Raw genomic sequence first — 13,558 nt, forward strand, 5'->3', positions numbered from 1 at the left:
AACATTTAATGTACAAAAAATATATACTCACATTCTCTATGAAAAGGAATGTTTGAGAATCCGGGGATCGATCCCGGTATCTTTCGCATGCAAAGCGAGCGATCTACCAATTGAGCTAATTCCCCTTGTTCCACTTCATTTAGAACATTTAATGTACAAAAAATCTATACTCATATTTTCTATTAAAAGGAATGTTGGAGAATCCGGGCATCGATCCCGGTACCTCTCGCATGCATAGCGTGACCTCTACCAATTGAGCTTATTCCCCATGTTCCACTTCATTTAGAACATTTAATGTACAAAATATCTATACTCACATTTTCTATGAAAAGGAATGTTGGAGAATCCGGGAATCGATCCCGGTACCTCTCGCATGCAAAGCGAGCGCTCTACCAATTGAGTTAATTCCCTATGTTCCACTTCATTTAGAACATTTAATGTACAAACAACCTATACTCACATTTTCTATGAAAAGGAATGTTGGAGAATCCCGGTATCGATCCCGGTACCTCTCGCATGCAAAGCGAGCGCTCTACCAATTGAGCTAATTCCCCATGTTCCAATTCATGTAGACCATTTAATGTACAAAAAATCTATACTCACATTTTCTATAAAAAGGAATGTAGGAGAATCCGGGCATCGATCCCGGTACCTCTCGCATGCAAAGCGAGCGCTCTACCAATGGAGCTAATTCCCCATGTTCCACTTCATTTAGAACATATAATGTACAAAATATCTATACTCACATTTTAAAATTAAAATGTATGTTGGAGTATCCGGGCATCGATCCCGGTACTTCTCGCATGCAAAGCGAGCGCTCTACCAATTGAGCTAATTCCCCATGTTCCACTCCATTTAGAACATTTAATGTACAAAAAATCTATACTCACATTTTCTATGAAAAGGAATGTTGGAGAATCCGGGCATCGACCCCGGTACCTCTCGCATGCAAAATGAGCGCTCTACCAATTGAGCTAATTCCCCATGTTCCACTTCATTTAGAACATTTAATGTACAAATAATCTACACTCACATTTTCTATGAAAAGGAATGTTGGAGAATCCGGGAATCGATCCCGGTACCTCTCGCATGCAAAGCGAGCGCTCTACGAATTGAGCTAATTCCCCATGTTCCACTTCATTTACAACATTTAATGTACAAAAAATCTATACTCACATTTTCTATGAAAAGGAATGTTGGAGAATCCGGGCATCGATCCCGGTACCTCTCGCATGCAAAGCGAGCGCTCTACCAATTGAGCTAATTCCCCATGTTCCACTTGATTTAGAACATTTAATATACAAAAAATCTATACTCACATTTTCTATTAAAAGGAATGTTGGAGAATCCGGGCATCGACCCCGGTACCTCTCGCATGCAAAGCGAGCGCTCTACCAATTGCGCCTATTCCCCATGTTCAACTTTATTTAGAAAATTTAATGTACAAAAAATCTATACTCACATTTTCTATTAAAAGGAATGTTGGAGAATCCGGGCATCGACCCCGGTACCTCTCGAATACAAAGCAAGCGCTCTACCACTTGCGCCTATTCCCCATGTTCAACTTTATTTAGAAAATTTAATGTACAAAAAATCTATACTCACATTTTCTATGAAAAGGAATATTGGAGAATCCGGGCATCGATCCCGGTACCTCTCGCACGCAAAGCGAGCGTTCTACCAATTGCACTAATTCCCCATGTTCCACTTCATTTAGAACATGTAATGTACAAAAAATCTATACTCACATTTTTTATTAAAAGGAATGTTGGAGAATCCGGGCATCGATCCCGGTACCTCTCGCATGCAAAGCGAGGTCTCTACCAATTGAGCTAATTCCCCATGTTCAACTTCATTTAGAACATATAATGTATAAGAAATCTATACTCACATTTTCTATTAAAAGGAATGTTTGAGAATCCTGGCATCGATCCCGGTACCTCTCGCATGCAAAGCGAGCGCTCTACCAATTGAGCTAATTCCCCATGTTCCAGTGCACTTAGAACATTTAATGTACAAAATATCTATACTCACATTTTCTATGAAAAGGAATGTTGGAGAATCCGGGGATCGATCCCGGTACCTCTCGTATGCAAAGCGAGCGCTCTACCAATTGAGCTAATTCCCCATGTTCCACTTCATTTAGAACATTTAATGTACAAAAAATCTATACTCACATTTTCTATGAAAAGGAATGTTGGAGAATCCGGGCATCGATCCCGGTGCCTCTCGCATGCAAAGCGAGCGCTCTACCAATTGAGCTAATTCCCCATGTTCCACTTCATTTAGAACATTTAATGTACAAAAAATCTATACTCACATTTTCTATTAAAAGGAATATTGGAGACTCCGGGCATCGATCCCGGTACTTCTCGCATGCAAAGCGAGCGCTCTACCAATTGAGCTAATTCCCCATGTTCCACTTCATTTAGAACATTTAATGTACAAAATATCTATACTCACATTTTCTATGAAAAGGAATGTTGGAGAATCCGGGAATCGATCCCGGTACCTATCGCATGCAAAGCGAGCGCTCTACCAATTGAGTTAATTCCCTATGTTCCACTTCATTTAGAACATTTAATGTACAAACAATCTATACTCACATTTTCTATGAAATGGAATGTTGGAGAATCCCGGCATCGATCCCGGTACCTCTCGCATGCAAAGCGAGCGCTCTACCAATTGAGCTAATTCCCCATGTTCCAATTCATATAGACCATTTAATGTACAAAATATCTATACTCACATTTTCTATGAAAAGGAATGTTGGAGAATCAAGGCATCGATCCCGGTACCTCTCTCATGCAAAGCGAGCGCTCTACCAATTGAGCTAATTCCCCATGTTCCACTTCATTTAGAACATTTAATGTACAAAAAATCTATACTCACATTTTCTATGAAAAGGAATGTGGGAGAATCCGGGCATCGATCCCGGTACCTCTCGCATGCAAAATGAGCGCTCTACCAATTGAGCTGATTCCCCATGTTCCACTTCATTTAGAACATTTAATGTACAACAACTCTACACTCACATTTTCTATGACAAGGAATGTTGGAGAATCCGGGCATCGATCCCGGTACCTCTCGCATGCAAAGCGAGCGCTCTACCAATGGAGCTAATTCCCCATGTTCCACTTCATTTAGAACATTTAATGTACAAAAAATCTATACTCACATTTTCTATGAAAGGGAAAGTTGGAGAATCCGGGCATCGATCCCGGTACCTCTCGCATGCAAAGCGAGCGCTCTACCAATTGAGTTAATTCCCCATGTTCCACTTCATTTAGAACATTTAATGTACAAAAAATCTATACTCACATTTTCTATGAAAAGGAATGTTGGAGAATCCGGGCATCGATCCGGGTACCTCTCGCATGCAAAGCGAGCGCTCTACCAATTGAGCTAATTCCCCATGTTCCACTTCGCGTAGACCATTTAATGTACAAAATATCTATACTCCCATTTTCTATTAAAAGGAATGTTGGAGAATCCGGGCATCGATCCCGAGTACCTCTCGCATGCAAAGCGAGCGCTCTACCAATTGAGCTAATTCCCCGTGTTCCACTTAATTTAGAACATTTAATGTACAAACAATCTATACTCACATTTTCTATGAAAAGGAATGTTGGAGAATCAAGGCATCGATCCCGGTACCTCTCTCATGCAAAGCGAGCGCTCTACCAATTGAGCTAATTCCCCAGGTTCCACTTTATTTAGAACATTTAATGTACAAAAAATCTATACTCACATTTTCTATGAAAAGGAATGTTGGAGAATCCGGGCATCGATCCCGGTATCTCTCGCATGCAAAGCGAGCGCTCTACCAATTGAGCTAATTCCCCATGTTCCACTTCATTTAGAACATTTAATGTACAAAATATCTATACTCACATTTTCTATGAAAAGGAATGTTCGAGAATCCGGGCATCGATCCAGGTACCTCTCTCATGCAAAGCGAGCGCTCTACCAATTGAGCTAATTCCCCATGTTCCACTTCATGTAGACAATTTAAGGTACAAAACATCTATACTCACATTTTCTATGAAACGGTATGTTGGAGAATCCGGGCATCCATCCCGGTACCTCTCGCATGCAAAGCGAGCGCTCTTCCAATTGAGCTAATTCCCTATGTTCCACTTCATTTAGAACATTTAATGTACAAAATATCTATACTCACATTTTAAAATTAAAATGAATGTTGGAGAATCCGGGCATCGATCCCGGTACTTCTCGCATGCAAAGCGAGCGCTCTACCAATTGAGCTAATTCCCCATGTTCCACTTCATTTAGAACATTTAATGTACAAAAAATCTATACTCACATTTTCTATGAAAAGGAATGTGGGAGAATCAAGGCATCGATCCCGGTACCTCTCGCATGCAAAATGAGCGCTCTACCAATTGAGCTGATTCCCCATGTTCCACTTCATTTAGAACATTTAATGTACAACAACTCTACACTCACATTTTCTATGACAAGGAATGTTGGAGAATCCGGGAATCGATCCCGGTACCTCTCGCATGCAAAGCGAGCGCTCTACGAATTGAGCTAATTCCCCATGTTCCACTTCATTTAGAACATTTAATGTACAAAATATCTATACTCAAATTTTCTATTAAAAGGAATGTTGGAGAATCCGGGCATCGATCCCGGTACCTCTCGCATGCAAAGCGAGCGTTCTACCAATTGAGCTAATTCCCCATGTTCCACTTGAGTTAGAACATTTAATGTACAAAAAATCTATACTCACATTTTCTATTAAAAGGAATGTTGGAGAATCCGGGCATCGATCCCGGTACCTCTCGCATGCAAAGCGAGCGCTCTACCAATTGAGCTAATCCCCCATGTTCCACTTCATTTAGAACATTTAATGTACAAAAAATCTATATTCACATTTTCTATTAAAAGGAATGTTGGAGAATCCGGGCATCGATGCCGGTACCTCTCGCATGCAAGGCGAGCGCTCTACAAATTGTGCTAATTCCCCATGTTCCACTTCATTTAGAACATTTAATGTACACAAAATCTATACTCACATTTTCTATTAAAAGGAATGTTGGAGAATCCGGGCATCGATGCCGGTACCTCTCGCATGCAAGGCGAGCGCTCTACCAATTGAGCTAATTCCCCATGTTCCACTTCATTTAGAACATTTAATGTACAAAAAATCTATACTCACATTTTCTATTAAAAGGAATGTTGGAGAATCCGGGCATCGATGCCGGTACCTCTCGCATGCAAGGCGAGCGCTCTACCAATGGAGCTAATTCCCCATGTTCCACTTCATTCAGAACATTTAATGTACAAAAAATCTAAAATGACATTTTCTATTAAAAGGAATGTTGGAGAATCCGGGTATCGATCCCGGTACCTCTCGCATGCAAAGCGAGCGCTCTACCAATTGAGCTAATTCCCCAGGTTCCACTTCACGTAGACCATTAAATGTACAAAAAATCTATACTCACATTTTCTATTAAAAGGAATGTTGGAGAATCTGGGCATCGATCCCGGTACCTCTCGCATGCAAAGCGAGCGCTCTACCAATTGAGCTTATTCCCCGTGTTCCACTTCATTTAGAACATTTAATGTATAAGAAATCTATACACACATTTTCTATTAAAAGGAATGTTGGAGAATCCGAGCATCGATGCCGGTACCTCTCGCATGCAAAGCGAGCGCTCTACCAATTGAGCCTATTCCCCATGTTCCACTTCATTTAGAACATTTAATCTACAAAAAATCTATACTCACATTTTCTATGAAAAGGAATGTTGGAGAATCGTGGAATCGATCCCGGTACCGCTCGCATGCAAAGCGAGCGCTCTACCAATTGAGCTAATTCCCCATGTCAAACTTCATTTAGAACATTTAATGTACAAAAAATCTATACTCACATTTTCTATTAAAAGGAATGTTGGAGAATCCGGGCATCCATCCCGGTACCTCTCGCATGCAAAGCGAGGTCTCTACCAATTGAGCTAATTGCCCATGTTCCACTTCATTTAGAACATTTAATGTACAAAAAATCTATACTCACGTTTTCTATTAAAATGGAATGTTGGAGAATCCATGCATCCATCCCGGTACCTCTCGCATGCAAAGCGAGCGCTTTACCAATTGAGCTAATTCCCCATGTTCCACTTCATTTAGAACATTTAATGTACAAAAAATCTATACTCACATTTTCTATTAAAAGGAATGTTGGAGAATCCGGGTACCGATCCCTGTACCTCTCGCATGCAAGGCGAGCGCTCTACCAATTGAGCTAATTCCCCATGTTCCACTTCATTTAGAACATTTAATGTACAAAAAATCTATAATTACATTTTCTATTAAAAGGAATGTTGGAGAATCCGGGCATCGATCCCGGTACCTCTCGCATGCAAATCGAGCGCTTAACCAATTGAGCTAATTCCACATGTTCCACTTCATTTAGAACATTTAATGTACAATAAATCTATACTCACATTTTCTATTAAAAGGAATGTTGGAGAATCGGGGCATCGATCCCGGTACCTCTCGCATGCAAAGCGAGCGCTCTACCAATTGAGCTAATTCCCCATGTTCCATTTCATTTAGAACATTTAATGTACAAAAAATCTATACTCACATTTTCTATTAAAAGGAATGTTGGAGAATCCGGGCATCGATCCCGGTACCTCTCGCATGCAAAGCGAGAGCTCTACCAATTGAGCTTATTCCCCATGTACCACTTCATTTAGAACATTTAATGTACAAAAAATATATACTCCCATTGTCTATTAAAAGGAATGTTGGAGAATCCGGGGATCGATACCAGTACCTCTCGCATGCAAAGCGAGCGCTCTACCAATTGCGCTAATTCCCCATGTTCCACTTCATTTAGAACATTTAATGTAAAAAAAATCTATACTCACATTTTCTATTAAAAGGAATGTTGGAGAATCCGGGCATCGATCCCGGTACCTCTCGCATGCAAAGCGAGCGCTCTACCAATTGAGCTAATTCCCCATGTTCCACTTCATTTAGAACATTTAATGTACAAACAATCTATACTCACATTTTCTATTAAAAGGAATGTTGGAGAATCCGGGCATCGATGCCGGTACCTCTCGCTTGCAAAGCGAGCGCGCTACCAATTGAGCTAATTCCCCATGTCAAAATTCATTTAGAACATTTAATGTACAAAACATCTATACTCACATTTTCTATTAAAAGGAATGTTGGAGAATCCGGGCATCCATCCCGGTACCTCTCGCATGCAAAGCGAGCGCTCTACCAATTGCGCTAATTCCCCATGTTCAACTTCATTCAGAACATTCAATGTACAAAAAATCTATACTCACATTTTCTATGAAAAGGAATGCTGGAGAATCCGGGAATCGATCCCACTACCTCTCGCATGCAAAGCAAGCGCTCTACCAATTGAGCTATTTCCCCATGTTCCACTTCATTCAGAACATTTAATGTACAAAAAATCTATACTCACATTTTCTATGAAAAGGAATGTTGGAGAATCCGGGCATCGATCCAGGTACCTCTCTCATGCAAAGCGAGCGCTCTACCAATTGAGCTAATTCCCCATGTTCCACTTCATGTAGACAATTTAAGGTACAAAACATCTATACTCACATTTTCTATGAAACGGTATGTTGGAGAATCCGGGCATCCATCCCGGTACCTCTCGCATGCAAAGCGAGCGCTCTACCAATTGAGCTAATTCCCCATGTTCCACTTCATTTAGAACATTTAATGTACAACAAATCTACACTCACATTTTCTATGACAAGGAATGTTGGAGAATCCGGGAATCGATCCCGGTACCTCTCGCATGCAAAGCGAGCGCTCTACGAATTGAGCTAATTCCCCATGTTCCACTTGATTTAGAACATTTAATGTACAAAATATCTATACTCAAATTTTCTATTAAAAGGACTGTTGGAGAATCCGGGCATCGATCGCGGTACCTCTCGAATGCAAAGCGAGCGCTCTACCAATTGAGCTAATTCCCCATGTTCCACTTGATTTAGAACATTTAATGTACAAAAAATCTATACTCACATTTTCTATTAAAAGGAATGTTGGAGAATCCGGGCATCGATCCCGGTACCTCTTGCATGCAAAGCGAGCGCTTTACCAATTGAGCTAATTCCCCATGTTCCACTTCATTTAGAACATTTAATGTACAAATAATCTACACTCACATTTTCTATAAAAAGGAATGTTGGAGAATCCGGGCATCGATCCCGGTACCTCTCGCATTCAAGGCGAGCGCTCTACCAATTGAGCTAATTCCCCATGTTCCACTTCATTTAGAACATTTAATGTACAAATAATCTACACTCACATTTTCTATTAAAAGGAATGTTGGAGAATCCGGGCATCGATCCCGGTACCTCTCGCATGCAAGGCGAGCGCTCTACCAATTGAGCTAATTCCCCATGTTCCACTTCATTTAGAACATTTAATGTACAAATAATCTACACTCACATTTTCTATTAAAAGGAATGTTGGAGAATCCGGGCATCGATCCCGGTACCTCTCGCATGCAAGGCGAGCGCTCTACCAATTGAGCTAATTCCCCATGTTCCACTTCATTCAGAACATTTAATGTACAAAAAATCTAAAATTACATTTTCTATTAAAAGGAATGTTGGAGAATCCGGGCATCGATGCCGGTACCTCTCGCATGCAAGGCGAGCGCTCTACCAATTGAGCTAATTCCCCATGTTCCACTTCATTTAGAACATGTAATGTACAAAAAATCTATACTCACATTTTCTATTAAAAGGAATGTTGGAGAATCGGGGTATCGATCCCGGTACCTCTCGCATGCAAGGCGAGCGCTCTACCAATTGAGCTAATTCCCCATGTTCCACTTCATTCAGAACATTTAATGTACAAAAAATCTAAAATTACATTTTCTATTAAAAGGAATGTTGGAGAATCCGGGCATCGATGCCGGTACCTCTCGCATGCAAGGCGAGCGCTCTACCAATTGAGCTAATTCCCCATTTTCCACTTCATTCAGAACATTTAATGTACAAAAAATCTAAAATGACATTTTCTATTAAAAGGAATGTTGGAGAATCCGGGTATCGATCCCGGTACCTCTCGCATGCAAATCGAGCGCTCTACCAATTGAGCTAATTCCACATGTGCCACTTCATTTAGAACATTTAATGTACAAAAAATCTATACTCACATTTTCTATGAAAAGGAATGTTGGAGAATCGGGGTATCGATCCCGGTACCTCTCGCATGCAAAGCGAGCGCTCTACCAATTGAGCTAATTCCCCATGTTCCACTTCATTTAGGTCATTTAATGTACAAAACAACTATACTCACATTTTCTATTAAAAGCAATGTTGGAGAATCCGGGCATCGATCCCGGTACCTCTCGCATGCAAAGCGAGCGCTCTACCAATTGAGTTAATTCCCCAGGTTCCACTTCACGTAGACCATTTAATGTACAAAAAATCTATACTCACATTTTCTATTAAAAGGAATGTTGGAGAATCCGGGCATCGATTTCGGTACCTCTCGCATGCAAAGCGAGCGCTCTACCAATGGAGCTAATTCCCCGTGTTCCACTTCATTTAGAACATTTAATGTACAAAAAATCTATACTCACATGTTCTATTAAAAGGAATGTTGGAGAATCCGGGCATCGATCCCGGTACCTCTCGCATGCAAAGCGAGCGCTCTACCAATTGAGTTAATTCCCCAGGTTCCACTTCACGTAGACCATTTAATGTACAAAAAATCTATACTCACATTTTCTATTAAAAGGAATGTTGGAGAATCCGGGCATCGATTTCGGTACCTCTCGCATGCAAAGCGAGCGCTCTACCAATGGAGCTAATTCCCCGTGTTCCACTTCATTTAGAACATTTAATGTACAAAAAATCTATACTCACATTTTCTATTAAAAGGAATGTTGGAGAATCCGAGCATCGATCCCGGTACCTCTCGCATGCAAAGCGAGCGCTCCACTAATTGAGCCTATTTCCGATGTTCCACTTCATTTAGAACATTTAATGTACAAAAAATCTATACTCACATTTTCTATGAAAAGGAATGTTGGAGAATCCGGGCATCGATGCCGGTACCTCTCGCATGCAAAGCGAGCGCTCTACCAATTGAGCTAATTGCCCATGTTCCACTTAATTTAGAACATTTAATGTACAAAAAATCTATACTCACATTTTCTATTAAAAGGAATGTTGGAGAATCCGGGTATCGATCCCTGTACCTCTCGCATGCAAGGCGAGCGCTCTACCAATTGAGCTAATTCCCCATGTTCCACTTCATTTAGAACATTTAATGTACAAAAAATCTATAATTACATTTTCTATTAAAAGGAATGTTGGAGAATCCGGGCATCGATCCCGGTACCTCTCGCATGCAAAGCGAGCGCTCTACCAATTGAGCTAATTCCCCATGTTCCATTTCATTTAGAACATTTAATGTACAAAAAATCTATACTCACATTTTCTATTAAAAGGAATGTTGGAGAATCCGGGCATCGATCCCGGTACCTCTCGCATGCAAAGCGAGAGCTCTACCAATTGAGCTTATTCCCAATGTACCACTTCATTTAGAACATTTAATGTACAAAAAATATATACTCCCATTGTCTATTAAAAGGAATGTTGGAGAATCCGGGGATCGATACCAGTACCTCTCGCATGCAAAGCGAGCGCTCTACCAATTGCGCTAATTCCCCATGTTCAACTTCATTTAGAACATTTAATGTACAAAAAATCTATACTCACATTTTCTATGAAAAGGAATGTTGGAGAATCCGGGCATCGATCCCGGTACCTCTCGCATGCAAAGCGAGCGCTCTACCAATGGAGCTAATTCCCCATGTTCCACTTCATTTAGAACATTTAATGTACAAACAATCTATACTCACATTTTCTATTAAAAGGAATGTTGGAGAATCCGGGCATCGATGCCGGTACCTCTCGCTTGCAAAGCGAGCGCGCTACCAATTGAGCTAATTCCCCATGTCAAAATTCATTTAGAACATTTAATGTACAAAAAATCTATACTCACATTTTCTATTAAAAGGAATGTTGGAGAATCCGGGCATCGATCCCGGTACCTCTCGCATGCAAACCGAGCGCTCTACCAATTGCGCTAATTCCCCATTTCCAGCTTCATTTAGAACATTTAATGTACAAACAATCTATACTCACATTTTCTATGAAAAGTAATATTGGAGAATCCGGGCATCGATAGAGGTACCTCTCGCATACTAAGAGAGCGCTCTACTAATTGAGCTAATTCCCCATTTTCAGTTTCATTTAGAACATTTAATGTACAAAAAATCTATACTCACTTTTTCTATGAAAAGTTGTATTGGAGAATCCGAGCATCGATCCCGGTACCTCTCGCATGCTAAGCGAGCGCTCTGCCAATTGAGCTTATTCCCCATTTTCAGCTTCATTTAGAACATTGAATGTACAAACAATCTATACTCATATTTTCTATTAAAATAATATTGGAGAATCCGGGCATCGATCCCGGTACCTCTCGCATGCTAAGCGAGCGCTCTACCAATTGAGCAAATTCCCTATTTTCAGCTTCATTTAGAACATTTAATGTAGAAACAATCTATACTCACATTTTCTATGAAAAGTAATATTGGAGAATCCGGGCATCGATCCCGGTACCTCTCGCATGCTAAGCGAGCGCTCTACCAATTGAGCTATGTCCCAATTTTCAGCTTCATTTAGATCATTTAATATACAAACAATCTATACTCACATTTTCTAAAAAAAGTAATATTGGAGAATCGGGCATCGATCCCGGTACCCGTAGCATGCTAAGCGAGCGCTCTACCAATTGAGCTATTCCCCATGTTCAGTTGATTTAGAACATTTAATGTACAAACAATCTATACTCACATTTTCTATGAAAAGTAATATTGGAAAATCCGGGAATCTATCCCGGTACCTCTCGCATGCGAAGCGAGCGCTCTAAAAATTGAGCTAATACCCCATTTTCAGCTTCATTTAGAACATTTAATGTACAAACAATCTATACTCACATTTTCTATGAAAAGTAATATTGGAGAATCCGGGCATCGATCCCGGTACCTCTCATATGCTAAACGAGCTCTCTACCAATTGAGCTAATCCCCCATTTTCAGTGTATTTAATACATTTCATGTACAAACAATCTATACTCACATTTTCTACGAAAAGTAATATTAGAGAATCCGGGCATCGATCCCGGTACCTCTCGCAGGCTATGCGAGCGCTCTACCAATTGAGCTTATTCCCCATTTCCAGCTTCATTTAGAACATTTAATGTACAAACAATCTATACTCACATTTTCTATGAAAAGTAATATTGGAGAATCGGGCATCGATCCCGGTACCCGTAGCATGCTAAGCGAGCGCTCTACAAATTGAGCTATTCCCCAATTTCAGTTGATTTAGAACATTTAATGTACAAACAATCTATACTCACATTTTCTATGAAAAGTAATATTGGAGAATCCGGGCATCGATCTCGGGACCTCTCGCATGCTAAGCGAGCGCTCTGCCAATTGAGCTTAATCCCCATTTTCAGCTTCATTTAGAACATTTAATGTACAAACAATCTATACTCACATTTTCTATGAAAAGTAATATTAGAGAACCCGGGCATCGATCTCGGGACCTCTCGCATGCTAAGCGAGCGCTCTGCCAATTGAGCTTAATCCCCATTTTCAGCTTCATTTAGAACATTTAATGTACAAACAATCTATACTCAAATTTTCTATGAAAAGTAATATTGGAGAAACCGGGCATCGATCCCGGTACCTCTCGCATGCTAAGCGAGCCCTCTACCAATTGAGCTAATGCCCAATTTTCTGCTTCATTTAGAACATTTAATGTACAAACAATCTATACTCACATTTTCTATGAAAAGTAATATTGGAGAATCCGGGAATCGATCCCGGTACCTCTCGCATGCTAAGCGAGCGCTCTGCCAATTGAGCTTATTCCCCATTTTCAGCTTAATTTAGAACATTGAATGTACAAACAATCTATACTCACATTTTCTATGAAAAATAATATTGGAGAATCCGGGCATCGATCCCGGTACCTCTCGCATGCTAAGCGAGCGCTCTACCAATTGAGCTAATTCCCTATTTTCAGCTTCATTTAGAACATTTAATGTACAAACAATCCATACTCACATTTTCTATGAAAAGTAATATTGGAGAATCCGGGCATCGATCCCGGTACCATTCGCATGCCAAGCGAGCGCTCTACCAATTGAGCTATGTCCCCATTTTCAGCTTCATTTAGATCATTTAATATACAAACAATCTATACTCACATTTTCTAACACAAGTAATATTGGAGAATCGGGCATCGATCCCGGTACCCGTAGGATGCTAAGCGAGCGCTCTACCAATTGAGCTTATTCCCCATGTTCAGTTGATTTAGAACATTCATGTACAAAAAATCTATACTCACATTTTCTATGAAAAGTAATATTGGAGAATCCGGGCATCGATCCCGTTACCTCCCGCATGCTAAGCGAACGCTCTACCAATTGAACTAATTCC

The 13,558-nt window shown here is 40.4% G+C and overlaps 26 non-coding genes across 26 annotated transcripts; all 26 read right to left on the minus strand.

Moving 5' to 3' along the window:
* Nucleotides 1–481: 481 nt before the first annotated feature.
* Nucleotides 482–554, minus strand: Trnaa-ugc (transfer RNA alanine (anticodon UGC)). The gene has a single exon. It is a non-coding gene; the product is annotated as a tRNA-Ala (tRNA).
* Nucleotides 555–1,054: 500 nt separating this feature from the next.
* Trnaa-ugc (transfer RNA alanine (anticodon UGC)) lies at nt 1,055–1,127 on the minus strand. Its single transcript has one exon. It is a non-coding gene; the product is annotated as a tRNA-Ala (tRNA).
* Nucleotides 1,128–1,197: 70 nt separating this feature from the next.
* Nucleotides 1,198–1,270, minus strand: Trnaa-ugc (transfer RNA alanine (anticodon UGC)). The gene has a single exon. It is a non-coding gene; the product is annotated as a tRNA-Ala (tRNA).
* A 785-nt stretch (nt 1,271–2,055) lies between these two features.
* On the minus strand, nt 2,056–2,128 carry Trnaa-ugc (transfer RNA alanine (anticodon UGC)). Its single transcript has one exon. It is a non-coding gene; the product is annotated as a tRNA-Ala (tRNA).
* A 70-nt stretch (nt 2,129–2,198) lies between these two features.
* On the minus strand, nt 2,199–2,271 carry Trnaa-ugc (transfer RNA alanine (anticodon UGC)). The gene has a single exon. It is a non-coding gene; the product is annotated as a tRNA-Ala (tRNA).
* A 1,214-nt stretch (nt 2,272–3,485) lies between these two features.
* Trnaa-ugc (transfer RNA alanine (anticodon UGC)) lies at nt 3,486–3,559 on the minus strand. The gene has a single exon. It is a non-coding gene; the product is annotated as a tRNA-Ala (tRNA).
* A 213-nt stretch (nt 3,560–3,772) lies between these two features.
* Nucleotides 3,773–3,845, minus strand: Trnaa-ugc (transfer RNA alanine (anticodon UGC)). The gene has a single exon. It is a non-coding gene; the product is annotated as a tRNA-Ala (tRNA).
* Nucleotides 3,846–4,202: 357 nt separating this feature from the next.
* On the minus strand, nt 4,203–4,275 carry Trnaa-ugc (transfer RNA alanine (anticodon UGC)). Its single transcript has one exon. It is a non-coding gene; the product is annotated as a tRNA-Ala (tRNA).
* A 213-nt stretch (nt 4,276–4,488) lies between these two features.
* Trnaa-ugc (transfer RNA alanine (anticodon UGC)) lies at nt 4,489–4,561 on the minus strand. Its single transcript has one exon. It is a non-coding gene; the product is annotated as a tRNA-Ala (tRNA).
* Nucleotides 4,562–4,631: 70 nt separating this feature from the next.
* Nucleotides 4,632–4,704, minus strand: Trnaa-ugc (transfer RNA alanine (anticodon UGC)). The gene has a single exon. It is a non-coding gene; the product is annotated as a tRNA-Ala (tRNA).
* Nucleotides 4,705–4,774: 70 nt separating this feature from the next.
* On the minus strand, nt 4,775–4,847 carry Trnaa-ugc (transfer RNA alanine (anticodon UGC)). Its single transcript has one exon. It is a non-coding gene; the product is annotated as a tRNA-Ala (tRNA).
* A 213-nt stretch (nt 4,848–5,060) lies between these two features.
* On the minus strand, nt 5,061–5,133 carry Trnaa-ugc (transfer RNA alanine (anticodon UGC)). Its single transcript has one exon. It is a non-coding gene; the product is annotated as a tRNA-Ala (tRNA).
* A 213-nt stretch (nt 5,134–5,346) lies between these two features.
* On the minus strand, nt 5,347–5,419 carry Trnaa-ugc (transfer RNA alanine (anticodon UGC)). The gene has a single exon. It is a non-coding gene; the product is annotated as a tRNA-Ala (tRNA).
* Nucleotides 5,420–6,920: 1,501 nt separating this feature from the next.
* Nucleotides 6,921–6,993, minus strand: Trnaa-ugc (transfer RNA alanine (anticodon UGC)). The gene has a single exon. It is a non-coding gene; the product is annotated as a tRNA-Ala (tRNA).
* Nucleotides 6,994–7,778: 785 nt separating this feature from the next.
* On the minus strand, nt 7,779–7,851 carry Trnaa-ugc (transfer RNA alanine (anticodon UGC)). Its single transcript has one exon. It is a non-coding gene; the product is annotated as a tRNA-Ala (tRNA).
* Nucleotides 7,852–8,207: 356 nt separating this feature from the next.
* Trnas-uga (transfer RNA serine (anticodon UGA)) lies at nt 8,208–8,280 on the minus strand. Its single transcript has one exon. It is a non-coding gene; the product is annotated as a tRNA-Ser (tRNA).
* A 70-nt stretch (nt 8,281–8,350) lies between these two features.
* On the minus strand, nt 8,351–8,423 carry Trnaa-ugc (transfer RNA alanine (anticodon UGC)). Its single transcript has one exon. It is a non-coding gene; the product is annotated as a tRNA-Ala (tRNA).
* A 70-nt stretch (nt 8,424–8,493) lies between these two features.
* Trnaa-ugc (transfer RNA alanine (anticodon UGC)) lies at nt 8,494–8,566 on the minus strand. Its single transcript has one exon. It is a non-coding gene; the product is annotated as a tRNA-Ala (tRNA).
* Nucleotides 8,567–8,636: 70 nt separating this feature from the next.
* Trnaa-ugc (transfer RNA alanine (anticodon UGC)) lies at nt 8,637–8,709 on the minus strand. Its single transcript has one exon. It is a non-coding gene; the product is annotated as a tRNA-Ala (tRNA).
* A 70-nt stretch (nt 8,710–8,779) lies between these two features.
* Trnaa-ugc (transfer RNA alanine (anticodon UGC)) lies at nt 8,780–8,852 on the minus strand. The gene has a single exon. It is a non-coding gene; the product is annotated as a tRNA-Ala (tRNA).
* Nucleotides 8,853–8,922: 70 nt separating this feature from the next.
* On the minus strand, nt 8,923–8,995 carry Trnaa-ugc (transfer RNA alanine (anticodon UGC)). The gene has a single exon. It is a non-coding gene; the product is annotated as a tRNA-Ala (tRNA).
* A 213-nt stretch (nt 8,996–9,208) lies between these two features.
* Nucleotides 9,209–9,281, minus strand: Trnaa-ugc (transfer RNA alanine (anticodon UGC)). Its single transcript has one exon. It is a non-coding gene; the product is annotated as a tRNA-Ala (tRNA).
* Nucleotides 9,282–10,209: 928 nt separating this feature from the next.
* Trnaa-ugc (transfer RNA alanine (anticodon UGC)) lies at nt 10,210–10,282 on the minus strand. The gene has a single exon. It is a non-coding gene; the product is annotated as a tRNA-Ala (tRNA).
* A 70-nt stretch (nt 10,283–10,352) lies between these two features.
* Nucleotides 10,353–10,425, minus strand: Trnaa-ugc (transfer RNA alanine (anticodon UGC)). The gene has a single exon. It is a non-coding gene; the product is annotated as a tRNA-Ala (tRNA).
* Nucleotides 10,426–12,918: 2,493 nt separating this feature from the next.
* On the minus strand, nt 12,919–12,991 carry Trnaa-agc (transfer RNA alanine (anticodon AGC)). Its single transcript has one exon. It is a non-coding gene; the product is annotated as a tRNA-Ala (tRNA).
* Nucleotides 12,992–13,061: 70 nt separating this feature from the next.
* Nucleotides 13,062–13,134, minus strand: Trnaa-agc (transfer RNA alanine (anticodon AGC)). Its single transcript has one exon. It is a non-coding gene; the product is annotated as a tRNA-Ala (tRNA).
* Nucleotides 13,135–13,558: the final 424 nt, after the last annotated feature.

This window comes from Euprymna scolopes, chromosome 39, assembly GCF_053919585.1.
Source record: "Euprymna scolopes isolate OS-2025 chromosome 39, ASM5391958v1, whole genome shotgun sequence".
NCBI classification, from domain to species: Eukaryota; Metazoa; Mollusca; class Cephalopoda; order Sepiida; family Sepiolidae; genus Euprymna; species Euprymna scolopes.